The sequence below is a fragment of the Protopterus annectens genome, chromosome 11.part0 (assembly GCF_019279795.1).
Source record: "Protopterus annectens isolate FY-2018-M chromosome 11.part0, PAN1.0, whole genome shotgun sequence".
NCBI lineage: Eukaryota > Metazoa > Chordata > Ceratodontiformes > Protopteridae > Protopterus > Protopterus annectens.
In genome coordinates this window covers 727,157,488-727,171,985 of record NC_056745.1, presented here as the reverse complement: position 1 = coordinate 727,171,985, position 14,498 = coordinate 727,157,488, and the positions used below count along the sequence as shown (strand labels likewise).

Sequence of the window (14,498 nt, the reverse complement as noted above, 5' to 3'; positions counted from 1 at the left end):
CCACACGAACACAGGGAGAACATGCAAACTCCACACAGAAGGCACCGCAGCCGAGAATCGAACCGGAGAACCTCTTGCTGTGAGGTGACAACGTTAACCACTGCACCACTGTGCCGCCCAAACTTCTCACAACCAATTTAAAATGACAGTCATTTAAATACCAAAACATGCAAATGTACATACACTAACAAGAAATTCATTTAAAATTTTAAATAATACATATTGGCTGCTTTCAGTTCTAAAAACTTAATCCAGAGGTCTGGGAGGCATTCAGGAAAAGATGCAAATATAATTCTCTGTAATTAAATCAATTCACCAATAACCTCCCTCTCAGAAATCTGTATTTTTTCCAAGATAAAAAAACACAAACTTTTTGAAATTCACACACACCCCTTAATGTTAGATTAGAGCATTGTTTTCATACCCCTTCTTTATTGGTATGTTCATAAATTCTGGTACAAAGAGCATGCTCGGTTTTGATAGTTTAGAAAGAAGGACAAGCAAGACAATAAGTGAGGTAAATAACCCTTTTGTTGCACAGTTCTATCTACCCAAACAAAATAGTGTTTTTTGCTAGGAGGGGCTGGTAATGTTTATGCTATCATAAATAAATCTACATTGCGAACGAGAACTGCATTTAAACATTCCCCTCTTTTTAACATGACCCCCTTTTCAAATAAGCATTTTAAATGTGTAGTCTTTTAAAAACAAAAGTGGGTGTTTCACTCAGTTTCTTGGTTAACTCAAACAAACATTCAAGAAAGAGTAATGAAAAAATACACAAAAAGCAACTTACATATAATATGGGTATCTGGAAATACAGCACATCCAGCTAAGACAATGAGCTCTAAACAATCTCCATCCTGGAATTCCCCATTTGATTACCATGGTATACACAGGTATGCATCTTGACTTTGAGTATCTCAATTAACTAGGCCAGTGTTGTCAGGCAAATACTGTAAAGAGACATTTTCCCTTGTGAATGTAACCTTGTTAAAATTAATACAAAAGTTTAAAACTAATGTTTTAAAAATACTGATAACCCTAACTGATCATTTCCACAACCACTGAGAGTTAAAGTATGTAAGTATGTCGCTGAGGGGGTATACTTCAATGCTGCACTCCATAATGTTGGGAGCTTTTGCCCCATGGCTACAGTCTCAGTAGCAGATAAGAATGCATTACTGGTCGCAGACTCTCCCAGATATTTTCTAGATACAAGTTGTCCTTAATCTCTCAAGCAAAAAAAAAAAAAAAGACTGGTAGTCATGCAAAGGGAACATCCCTAAACTAATCTCCACAGCTAACTACATATGAAAATGAAGAAATTAGTGTGATGCTAGTCCTAATTATATAATTTGCCAAAATGTTGCTGGTCGACTTTACGTTAAGTGACTACATTATGCATACCCAAATTCAAGGACCACTGCTGAACCCTATACATTGGGAAGCATGTACTAGAAAAGTTGGAATTAGCATAGCTTTCAAATGAGCAGTCATACCCCCTTCAAAATCTGTCTGTTATAGAAAGAGCCAACTGGAAAAACTACATGAGGGAGAAAAAAAGATAACAAAGAAAACAAAAGAAAATGTATTATCAACCATCTACTACTGCACTAAGTTCTTCAGTGGCTCATACAAAGCTCCAGCACTCTTTCAAAGCAGTCCTATTCTTACTACTCTACCCTCTTACTATTGCATGCTTTTTAACAAATGTAAATGCAACTAGGTAACAGTGGGAACACACAGCATTTTGAAATTACTACATCTTTTGTTTTTGAGGCTAAGCAGTGATCAGCTTGTTTTCTTGAAATCAATCTTAACATTTGGCATATTCTTCCCATATGAAGTAAACTATGTTAAAATCTCAAGGGGTATGAAAATTTAATGCAATACCTATTACCATTTTAATTGGAATGATGAGTTACTTTCCAGTGCTATTCTGAGTGTCTAACCAATTATATACACTGCAGGTTAGCAGTCTGTGTCTCTGAAATCCTACATGTTGATGTAATTAAATATTTCTGAAACAACATGGTATGTTAAAATAAACAGGGTTTTCAAAGGAAAGTAAATTAACTTTCTCTTAAATAAGTATTTCTACTCATCTATAAATTACTTTTAAGGATTATATATATAAAGTGACTAATACTCAGCTAAAGCTGCTTCCGATTAAGAAAAAAAATGACTGGCCAAAAACTTGGCTTTTATGAAGTCATGTCATACTATCTCCACTTCCAAATATGAAACCCCTAAGCTGTACAAACAAAAAAATGGGCAAGCTCTATAGTATTCATATATAATAGTGTCTCTTTAAGACGGTAAGCATATGTAAGTATACATGTCATGTGACAGCAGTCTTCATTTTCTTACCAAAAAATCTTGAGTAGAGATGCATTTTACTGTCTGAGTTTTACAAACCATGCCTGACTATACATCACCACAGGTAAACCAAAAATAAAAGCATGCTCCACAACGTTCGAAAACAATTTATTATAAAACAAAGCTTTCGGTCTAAAAAGCCCTTCCTCAGTGTTGTAAAAACATGTATAAGCACAAGAGTCATCTTATACCAATTTTAAAAAAAACATCACATGACACAACATATCCTATAGAAAAAAAAATAATACAATTATTCTATCATTACTATCTAATCATCTACTGCTTAAATTTCAGTATTGGTTTTAAACTAACTTGTTTAGAGTAGATAGTAATGATTGAATAATTGTATTATTTTTTTCTATAGGATAGGTTGTGTCATGTGATGTTTTTTTAAAATTGGTATAAGATGACTATTATGCTTATACATGTTTTTACAACACTGAGGAAGGGCTTTTTAGTCCGAAAGCTTTGTTTTATAATAAATTGTTTTCGAATGTTGTGGAGCACGCTTTTATTTTTGGATTACCTATTTTTGCTGTTTGCTGTTTGCTTCACTTTGCCACAGTGCTCATTTTTGTTTTTATACATCACCATACACACGCGCACACACACACACACACACACACACACACATATATATATATATATATATATATATATATATATATATATATATATATATATATATATATATATATATATATATATATATATAAATATATATATATATCTGTATATATTTATATATATATATATAAAAACATTGTATATCTATATAAATACATATATATATAGATATAGATACATATATAGACACAAACACACACACACACACACACACACACACACACACACACACACATATATATATATATATATATATATATATATATATATATATATATATATATATATATAGATATATGGGTCTACTTTAAAACATTAACTTACTGGAATGTTGACTTTCAAATCATCGAGACAACAATACTGAATCTTCATAATGCCAAACTCCCAGAACATCGCAATTTCACTCCAGCAAATTAACCACTGGGCCCTGTTCTCCACTGTAGTGCAATCTCGAAGTTGGTATATTTAGTTAGGATGGGTGTGGGGGGATGAAACCCCTCACATTGATGGGTTTAGTTTGCTTCCATTCATATTGTAGTCATTGGTGGCCCAGTGGTTAGTTTCCCGGAGTGAAATTGTGATGTTCCATAAGTTTGCCATTCTGAAGTTTCAGCATTATCGTCTTGATGATTTGAAAGTCAATGTTCCTGTAAGTCGACATTTTAAAGTAGTCCCCTTCAAAACATCTAAAACCCATAACATCTAATTTCAAAAATTTAAGGCCAGAACATCTAAAACCCAAAACATCTAAAACCCATAACATCGAATTTCATAACATCTAACACTACATAACACATGAAAATAACATCCCCTCCACATATAACAGCATCAAACCCAAACACACATTTTACTACGTTTCTGCAGGGGGACTTGATACAGTGGGGTTAGGAAATTAACTTTTTCCCACTGCAGTGTGATCTTGGAGTTGGTATATTTAATTTACGTGAGGGGGCAGAGCCCCCACACACACATGGGGGGTGCAGGGGGGCTTGCCCCCTTGCAGAAAAGTAGTAAAAAGTGTGTTTGGTAGTTTGGTGTCATTATATGTGGAGGGGATGTTATTTCCTTGTGATGTGTAGTGTTAGATGTTATGTAATTTGATGTTATGGGTTTTAGATGTTTTGAGTTTTAGATGTTCTGGTCTCAATGTTATAAAATTATACATTATGGGTTTTAGATGTTTTAGAATAGACCCATATATATATATATATATATATATATATATATATATATATATATATATATATATATATATGTGTGTGTGTGTGTGTGTGTGTGTGTACAGATAGATATGGATGGATTTACACATATACATATAAGTAGAGTAGAATATGCCAAAAAGTAAATGATCAAGGAATCCTTGATCTGGTTGATCGTTTCTTTTGTCTTTGTTATTTGGGCCATAGACAGTATATGATACTTTTTAAGATGGAATATATGGTCACTATTTTTCACCACTTTGCAGCTGAGGCTTCATTTCTGGTGTATCGTGCTCTACTTCCTTGTGATTCTTAGAAGGCAAACATTGGTACCCTTCCAGGCTTGGACAGCCAGAACTAAGAATTTCTCCACTCAAGGCAACAGTTACAGTTTGATTATATAACACTATAGCATACACTATGCAACTTTTAAAACAACAACGAGGACCAAAATAAGATCATTTCAGTTATGCACTGCTGCTGGGGAAGTCAAGTGGCATAACTACTAAAGATGTAGAGCATCCTACAAGTAATTTGCTTTTCACGTTATGAAGTATAGTTTCACCAAACAACGTTGAATAATGTTTTTGTCACACCCCATATGAAAATGACTTGCTTACAGCTTAAATATTAAAAACTGTAAAAATAACACTTTCACATTCATTTTCTCAGACATGCTAAATAATCACAGTTTTAACATTTTGCATAGAAAAATTGCTGTGCTGACAATTGCGTCAAAGTTTTGCAAACAAGAATTCCTTTATTTAGGCTTAGCATGTCAACACTGCAAACAACATCTCCAACCTATGAATTGAAAAATTTGGGATGAATTTCTCTACAGGAAGATATGCAGAAAAAAAATCCCATTGTATAATGTTTGTGTGTGTGTCACAGATAAGGAAACTATAAAGCTATTTAACATGTTTAACATCACAGAGGAGCAAAAGGACAAAGTAGCAGTAGTAAGAAATACAGTTTAAATGTGCTGTAAGCCAAATAAAATGTGTCCAACATACAAACCAAAGCTACTTGTTGCAAACTCTTTACTTCAACCAGAGAATAGAAACAGCTGTTTAAATCAGTTAATAAGAAATCAGCAAAGACAGACAATATAATCTTAAAATATAAAAAGCCTATTATTTAAAGGAAGAGAATATAGTAAGAATATGAGTAATTACAAGTATAAAGAATCCCAGTATTTCTAAATATTAGATGCAAGCTATAATAGTTGTACAAACAGATTAGTAAAGGTCTTACTATATGAAAGCCATGGATTTCTAAATGTACAAGGGAAATCAGAAATATCTTTATAATGTATATAATTATAGTACAGATGAACCACCAGAAGTAGCATCACCACAAGCTCATGAAAAAAAATTATTATGATGCAGCTGTACATGTACAATATCAAATGTTTCAAAAGTGATTTTACAATGAATAGAAGTACAAAACTGGACTGGTAGAAGCCTCTGGCACAATGTCAAGCAGAAAATACTTCACAACATTATTAAAGATTTGGTCAAGTGACTGAAGGCAAAGTGATGCTGTGACTTTGCATCGTCCCCTAGAGTGATTATAATTCTAAGACTAAAAAGTAATTTTGTTATACTGAGTGTACCAAACCATATGGTTACTTGTCACGGGAGGGAGTTCCATTTGTTTTTAGCTCTTATTAACTGTTTACACAAAGTTCTATGACTTGTTGCTAGTGAGAGAAGCAGCTACAGAATTCCTTCAGTTGTTTCATCATTTTTGGTGACTGGCTCATAATGCTGACTGCTTCTCCAAAGGAATTAGGTTTCTCTAGTAATTGTGACTGTTATAGTACATTATGTCTTTACTTCACAGGTGTATCTACTTACAAACAAATAAACCTGTTTTGCTAGCATTGACACTTTTGGATACTTGTAACAGGGTAAACCACATTCCTTTTCAGCTGTAAAGCAGCTTTCTACTGAAATTTCTGCAAGTTGTTGCCAGTGAAAAGGCCAGATACGGAATTTCTGCAACTATTTCACCTTTTTTGTTTTATTAATCTTGATTAATTCCTCAAAAGACTTAACTTTCTGCAATGATTATGATTGGTAGAGCACACAATGGTTTTACATGTCCTCATATCTACAAAATAAAAAGCACTCCAGATAAATGAAAGCATATAGGTTGAGCACATAGGTTCATAGGTTCATAGACAGGTACTAGGCTATTGGCCCTAGGGCCTATACAAGCCTAGCCAAAAAGGTACCCTGGCTTTCGCCACCCAATTAAATTATTTTCCTGTGCCCCTGTCGAGCAGAGCCACAGAGGTGATCCCTGGGGTGAATTTCCTATTTCTCATCCAATCATCAAGATTTTTCATGAAGAGTGCTAATGAGCAGCTTTGTTTGATATAGATAGGTAGTTTGTTCCAGAGTATGGGAAGTCTCTGGGATAGGAATCTATCCCTCCAGCATGTTCTGTTTATTTTGGTGACAAGGTTTAGGTCCCTAGAGTGTGTAGCTCAGAGGGATTGGGATTTCTTTAAGTAGAGCATGTCCAACAGCTCTGGGTTTGACATAGCTTTGTATGTTAGGCAGAGATCGGCTTTGAGTAGGCGATATGCGACAAGAGTAAAGCTGGAGTTTTTTGAGACAGTCTGCATAGGGCATCTGTTTGAGGCCGGTAATCCTCTTTGTGAAGTTTTTCTGCGGCCTTTCCAGTTGTTGTAGATGCCTTGTGAGGTACATACCAAAAGGGGCGTTGTACTCTATAATGGGTCTAATGAATGACGAGTAGAGGAGAACAATGATCTCTTTTTTCCTACATGAGAAACCTTTTGTGATGAGGTGTGCCACGTAGAAGGATTTCCTGACTACTGTGGCAATGTGATTATCAAAGGAGAGACTACTGTCCACCTGTGTCCTAAGGTCTCTTATCACACTTTCAGTGTTAAGTAGACTACCACCTATGTAGTAGCTCGTGGGTACAGAGGTTTTACCAAAGGAAATGACAATGCATTTTTTGGCATTGAGCTTGAGGCCATGGCTTTGACACCAGGCATCTGTCTCAGTGAGGCCCTTTTGTAGGATGTCCACATCGTTAGGAGTTTCAGTTATAGCTCCTAGCTTGCAGTCATCTGCAAACTACATTAGCCAAAGACCTTCTGTGTTAGCCTGTACTTCAGAACAGTAGATAACAAACAGGAGAGGACCCAGGACTGACCCTTGTGGTACTCCACTTGTCACTGGTCTGAAGTCGGATTTGGAGTCTGCTACTTTCACAGTGTGGGTTCTATCAGTGAGCCAGTTGGCAATCCATCTTGTGACATAAGTTCATAGGTTCAAAGGTTCATACTAGGCTATCTGCCCTAGGGCATTTATAAGTCTAGCCAAAGTGTGTTTGGCTTTCGCCACCCATTTCAAATGAATTTTGCTATGCCCTTTTTCGAGGTTAGTATACTGTGCCTCTGTCTAACAGTGACACAGAAGTGATACCCGGGGTAAACCTACGATCTCCCATCCACTCATCAAGATTCCTCTTGAAGAGAGTCAATGAGGGACTCTGCCTAACCTGGACTGGGATTTTATTCCAGAGTGAAGGGAGCCTCTGGGTTATGAATCTGTCCCTCCAGCATGTACTATTTATTTCAGTGCTGAGGTTCAAGTCTCTCGAGCGCGTAGCTCAATGGGATTTGGATTTTCTGAGGTGCAGCATGTCCATTAATTCCGGGTTGGACATGGCTTTATACGTCAGGCACAGATCGCCTCTGAGCAGGCGGTATGCCTCTGAGTAGAGCTGGGGTTTCTTTAACCGGTCAGCATATGGCATCTATTTGAGCCCTTTGATCCTCTTGGTGAGGTACTTTTGGGGTCTTTCCAGTTGCTGCAGGTGTCTGGTAAGGTACATCCCAAAAGGGGCATTGTACTCAATTATGGGCCTGATGAGGGATGAGTAAAGAGGCACGATGACCTCCCCTGATCTAGATGTGAATCCCTTCATGATTAGGTGGGCTATATAAAATGTTTTTCTAACCACTTTGACCACGTGATTGTCAAATGAGAGATTGCTATCAACTTGGGTCCCCAGGTCCCGAATTACTTCTTCTGTACTTAATGGATTACCACCTATGTGGTAATTTGTGGGCACTTTGTTTTTTCCAAAGGGGATGACTATACACTTTTTGGCGTTTAGCTTGAGGCCATGGCTCTGGCACCAGTTGTCTGTTTCTATGAGGCCCTTTTGGAGGATGCTTGTGTCGGCTGGAAAGTCGATTATGGCGCCCAGTTTGAAGTCATCTGCGAACTTGGTCAGCCACAGTCCTTCAGTGTTGGCCTGTACCTCTGAGAAATATATACCGAACAAGAGAGGTCCCAGGACTGAGCCTTGTGGGACGCCACTTGTAACTGGTTTGGAGTCTGACATGGCTCCAGCAATTCTAACCATGTGGGTTCTATCCTTGAGACAGTTTGCAACCCATCTAATTACATAGGGGTTTATATTTAAGCTGGTGAGCTTATCTATAATGCCCGAGTGGGGTATTGTATCGAAGGCTTTTGCGAGGTCTAGGTAGGCTGTGTGGACCACCTTCCCCTCATCAATGGCCTTGGTGACTGTTTCAAAGAAATCAACCAGGTTTAAGAGGCAGGATCTGCCCTTAAAAAAGCCGAACTGGGTAGGATCCAGTGTCTGTAGGTCCCCAATATCTTTATTTATGAGGTCCATGATGATCCTTTCCATAGCTTTGCAGACCAAGCTAGTCAGGCTTATGGGGCGATAGTTTCCAGGATCTGTTGAGGCACCACCTTTGTGGAGAGGGACCACTGTTGCTGTACACCACTCTTTGGGTACATATCCTGTAGTAAGGCTGAGATTGAACAGTAGTTTTAACATAGGGATTTATACCTAGTTTAGTGAGTTTATCTATAATTCCAAAGTGGGGGATGATGTCAAAAACCTTGGCGAGATCTAGATAGGCTGTGTGAGCCACTTTACCCATATTTACGGCTTGGGTGACTGCTTCAAAGAAATCTATCAGGTTTAGGAAACACAATCTGCTTTTACAAACCTGAACTGGGTGAGGTCCAGAGTTTGGAAATTACCAATGTCTTTGTTTATAAGTTCCATGATGATACATTGCATGGTCTTGCACACCAGGCTCATTTGGCTAATGGGGGTGGTAGTTCTCAGGGTCTGTGGTGGCTCCCCCCTTTGTGAAGTGGGATAACTGTTGCTGTGTGCCATTCAGTGGGCACAAAGCCTTAGGTGAGGTTATGATTGAACATGGTGCTTAGGTGGGGTGCCAGTTCATTCTGTAGTTCATGTAGAACGCAGCTTGGGATGTTGTCAAGTCCCATGGATGCTGTGTTCTTGTTTTTGGAGAGTGTGTTTTTTACCTGTGCAGCCATGATTATAGGAACTATGCATTCTTCTGGTATAGAGATGGGCCTTTTAGGGGGTGAGAGGGGGTAAAGTTAACAGTGAACCTATCTGCCAGGATGTTGGCAATATCAGTTGGTTCTGTATATTTAGTGCCATTGTGCTGTAACTCAGGGCAGATCTGAGTGTTGCCATTGAGATTCTTGACATAGCTATAAAATGCTTTGTGGTTGTCTTTAGAATCAGTGGCAATTTTGTTTTCGTAACTAGCTTTGGAGGATTTTATGAGGGATTTCAGCTTCTTACTGAAGCTGACCAGGGAGTTCCTCCAATCATGGGATTTTACAACTTTTTTGCAACAGTTTCTTTCTTCTGTTGTAGAGTTTGTTTATGGCAGAAGACCACCAGACTGGCTTCCTTTTTTTGGAGGATAGCATCTTGGTTCTGTTAGGGATAGCATGATCCATGCACTCATGTAAGTGCTTATAAAGTGCATTTGTGTAGGATTCAGACGTCGTACCTCTATTGTCTGTCTGCATGGGTGTCATGAAGTTTGCCACTTCTGTCTTAAGAAGCGTGAAGTTGGCTTTAGAGAAATTATTTACAGTGGTTTCCCTAATGGGGGGGTGGGGGCAGGATGTGGATGTCTAGGGTGAGTAGCTTGTGGTAGAATCTGACCAATGAGGAATTGACCTCTAGTGTGGAACACCGGTCATCCAAGTTGGTAATGACCAGGTCTAGGATATTGCTGCCCCTGGTGGGGGTGTGGATAATTTGATCCAATGCATTGGGATTTATGAATTGCAAAAAACATTGAGCAAAAGAGTTGGTACATGAGTAGTTTTCACAGTTAAATGAAATACCAACCATAAGCTGCCCATCCAAAAAATCCTTAATCAGGAAAAATCACAGATAAAACCATTACAGTAAGCACTTTCACCCTAAAAGGGATTTCATTGAACAGTAAACACAATTAAATCTCTATAGCTTGTACATCATGCCTCTAATCACATGATAGACATTGTCACATTTGTTTATTTTATTTTACATTTGTTAACCGGGATAGTCCAACTGGATACATGTCCATTTTCAGTGGAGGCCCGGGGAGAAAAGCTCCAAAGAAACACATATGCAAGACATACAGACAATATATTTACATGTTTCTAGTATATTCAACCAGACAATATAGATGAGCACACATTATTAATTTCTTACAAAGACATATATAATGATCAATACATGTACTAACAATAAAGTATATTAAATATCCTATCTAGAGTCACATGAATCTGAATATGGTATTGATAAGACTAAACAGTCATTATCCGGAGACTGTGTGTTTGAGGAAAGAGTAATAGCAGGAGTGGAGCAGGATTGAAGTTAGTCAGATGTGAAGCAGGGACATAACCATTTGTTGCTGAGATGGCTTTTGGTAGATTTCTTAAATTTGGATAGAGAAGATTCCAGGGTAATGGAAGGAGGCAGGGAGTTCGAAATTTTGGATATGTAAGAAGAGTAGAGGGAGTCACTGGCATGGTTATGTGATCTAGTAACTGTTAATAGTAACTTATCTGTAGAGCGGAGTAGCCTAGGACAGGAATACTGCTGAATTAGGTTGCTTAAAGCTGGTGTTTTATTTGGGTGGGCGAGGAGCTTCTAAGTAGTGATAAGTTGATTGTAGATTAATAAATTTGGGAGTTCAAGCCAGTCCAATTGTTTTAGGTTATGACAGTGATGGGTTCTAAAAGATGACTTATTAGCAAATTTTGGCTATTTGATTATAGCAGGTTGCCAGTTTGCTGGTTTCTTTTTTGGATAAATTTGTTAGGATTGGGGATGCATAGAGTAATGTTGAGAGCAAGTGAGTGCGAGCAATTGTGGTCCTAGCAGTAAGGGTCAAGTAGGATTTGTGTTTGTAGAGACTACCTAGCTTTCTGTGAGTGTTTTTAATAGCTAGATTAATGTGGATATCAAATTTTAACTTGTTATCAATGGTGACGCCTAGTAGTTTTGTGTGAGATTCGGGTGTGATAAGTGTACCATTTTTAGAGTGAATAAAGAAAGTGTCGGTAAGGGTATTTTGTGAGGGGTGAAATAGCAGGATCTTGGTCTTTTTGGGGTTAAGAATGAGGCCATTGTCAGTAAGTCATTTTTCAACTGAGTGGAAGTTATCCTGGGTTTTATTGTGTAGTTCTTGCAGGGTAGAGGCACTGCATATTATAGTGGAATTGTCTGCATATTGGATAAGGCTAGTGCTATTTGCCGCTCAGTAGAGAATGTTTGTGAAAATTGAGAATAGCAAGGGACCCGCTATTGATCCCTGAGGTATCCCAAGAGTGACTGGTAAAAGTGGAGACAAGTTATTGTTCCACTGTACTGCTTGTTGCCTGTCCTTAAGATAGTTGTCGAACCAGGAGACTGATTGGTTGTCTAATCCTAGGTTTTTGAGGTGGCAGATGAGTTTGTCATGGCTAACCATATCAAAGGCTTTTGATAGGTCTAAGAAAAGGGCAGAAGTAAGTTTACCGTTGTTCCTGTTATGGTTTATGGTGTCTGTGAATGCTAACAGAGCTGTGGTGGTACTATGATCTGGACGGAAACCATGTTGAGATGGAGATATGAGTTCCTGATTTATAAGGTGGGACATAAGTTGATGGTGGATGCATTTTCTAATATTTTAGCCAGTGGAGATAGTATAGTGATTGGTCGGTAGTTAGATATGTCATAGGAAGTGCCTCCTTTGTGAATAGGTATGATATAGGCAGTTTTCCAGATCAGGGGTACTGTAGCTTCAGTAATTGATCTATTGATTAGTATAGAAACTGGTACAGCTATTCTGCTGCTGCCAGTTTTAGAAATTCATTGGGGAGGGAATCTATTCCTAGTGTTGTGGGTTTCAGCTAGGATAATAGTTTTGTTATGTAGGAGGTTGGGGTGAGTTGCAGTTTAAAAGTGGGCATGTAGTTAGTGGGGGTGGGGACACCTGTTGCAGTGACAGTGAGATATTGTTGGGCTAGAGTTTGTATGGTTTCAGTAAAGAACGTATTGAATGATTCAGCTATATTGTCCTTTGTTAAACCTGATGTTGGGGGTGGGGTGATTGTTTTACCAGGGTGTACTAAATTGTTTAAACCTGCCCAGAATTTTTTAGGGTTATTCATGTGTTGGGTTTGATGGGTAATGAAGTAGTTTCTCTTGTCTTGGATTACTAGTTTTTTGGTTAGATTCCTAATCTGTTGGTAGGCTTGTGGTGTACTAGGGCTTTTATTGGACCTCCAGGTTGTCCAGGCTCTATTTCTTTCAGCTATTTTTGCCTATGGGACTGGTTTTGACTTTACTCTAGTAGTTCTTGCAGGGGCGTGTCTGTTTAATATATCTAAGAAGGTGGAGTTGAAGTTTTAAATAGCTTCGTCTAAGGGTAGGTAATAAAGGTCAGACCAATTATATAGCTTTAGTTCTTGTCTGAAATGAGTGGAGTTAAAGTGTTTTTTGTTTCTAATTGTTTGAAGTATAGGACTTTGTAGGCGATGGGAGTTGTATTTAAGTAAGAAAGTAGTTTGATAGTCACTCAGTGAGTCTGGAAGGGTTCCGGCTAAGTAGGAGCAGGGTATTTTATTTAGCAAAATCCAGTCTAATAGGCTTTCTTTTTTATTGTTTTTAACTATTCTGGTGGGCTGTTTGATTACTTGAGAGAAGGTATGAAGACTGATATAGTTAGTGGGTAGTTGAGCAGATCAAGTGAGCCAGTCTATATTAAAGTCACTTAATACAATTGTCTCTTGAGGCATGGATTGAGATAACCATTGAAGGAATGTCTCCATGATAGGGATGTTATTGCCTGGTGGGATATATCCTGTTACTAGGTTGATGGCTTTTCTGTTACTTCTTTTAAGCTTTGCTAAGAGAATTTCAGCTTTTTCTAAAGGGGGTATAGTTGCCTCGAGTTTAGTTATGGATAAACTGTTTTTGTACAGCAGGGCAATGCCTCCATCCTTTTTACCTAGTCTGTCTTGCCTAAGTATATTATATCCAGGTGGTAGGATCTCAGTATCTTGCGTAGATGGTTTTAGCCATTTTTCTGTTATACTGACTATATCAGGGGAGTATTGAGAGATTAGAGTGTGTAGTTCATGTGTTTTGTTATTTATGCTTCTAACATTTAGGTTTATGAGGAGTAGACTGTTTAACAGCCTGGAGTTAAGTTGAAATGTCTTGGGAAGGTAATGTGAACTGGTGAGAGGACTTGTATTGTAGGTCATGATCAAATTCGTCTCACCAAGACAGCCTTCTTCTATTTAAATAAATCTTAAAAGTTTTTCTGAGAAGCACTTACAGATAAATACTATTGACCATATACTTTAGATAGAAGCCTTCCCAAGATTTGATAAAATGCATGCTATCTGATACAGCTGGGAATATATGTGCTCCCCAACTTTAACATCAAATCTCAACCACAAACCCTGAATGCCATAACTGATTTAACTAATTTGGTAATGATCCTATCACTTCATTCCATCCAGACATGTGTTATCTAACAGCTCACACCTCTTTGCTCATAGACACTTTTGTTTCATTAAATCCAACAAGTATTATTGCATCTACATACAATACTCCTTGCAGTTATAGTGTAAAAGCAGTCCTGGAATTCCTGCTCATGCCAACAACTTCTCTAAAATTGATGTTTTTATTGAGTCATATATCAGCTATAGCAGAATCTGCCTGTTATGACTCCAACATGTTATTTCAGAACCCTTAGAAATCTTTGTGCTTTATGCAGCAGGACCTGCTGATACATTTATATTATCACGGTAAGAAGACCAATGGCATACATTGAAAAGCCATGCAAAATCATTATACAGATGCTGTGAAAGTCATATATATATATATATATATATATATATATATATATATATATATATGCAGAAAAATTCATGTTCT

At 37.7% G+C, this 14,498-nt stretch overlaps 1 protein-coding gene across 1 annotated transcript in view; it reads right to left on the bottom strand.

Annotated features, from left to right (window-relative positions):
* The window catches only part of LOC122814989 (potassium voltage-gated channel subfamily KQT member 1-like), a 1,169,537-nt gene that overhangs the window by 294,514 nt on the left and 860,525 nt on the right, over positions 1–14,498 (bottom strand). The window lies entirely within an intron of this gene.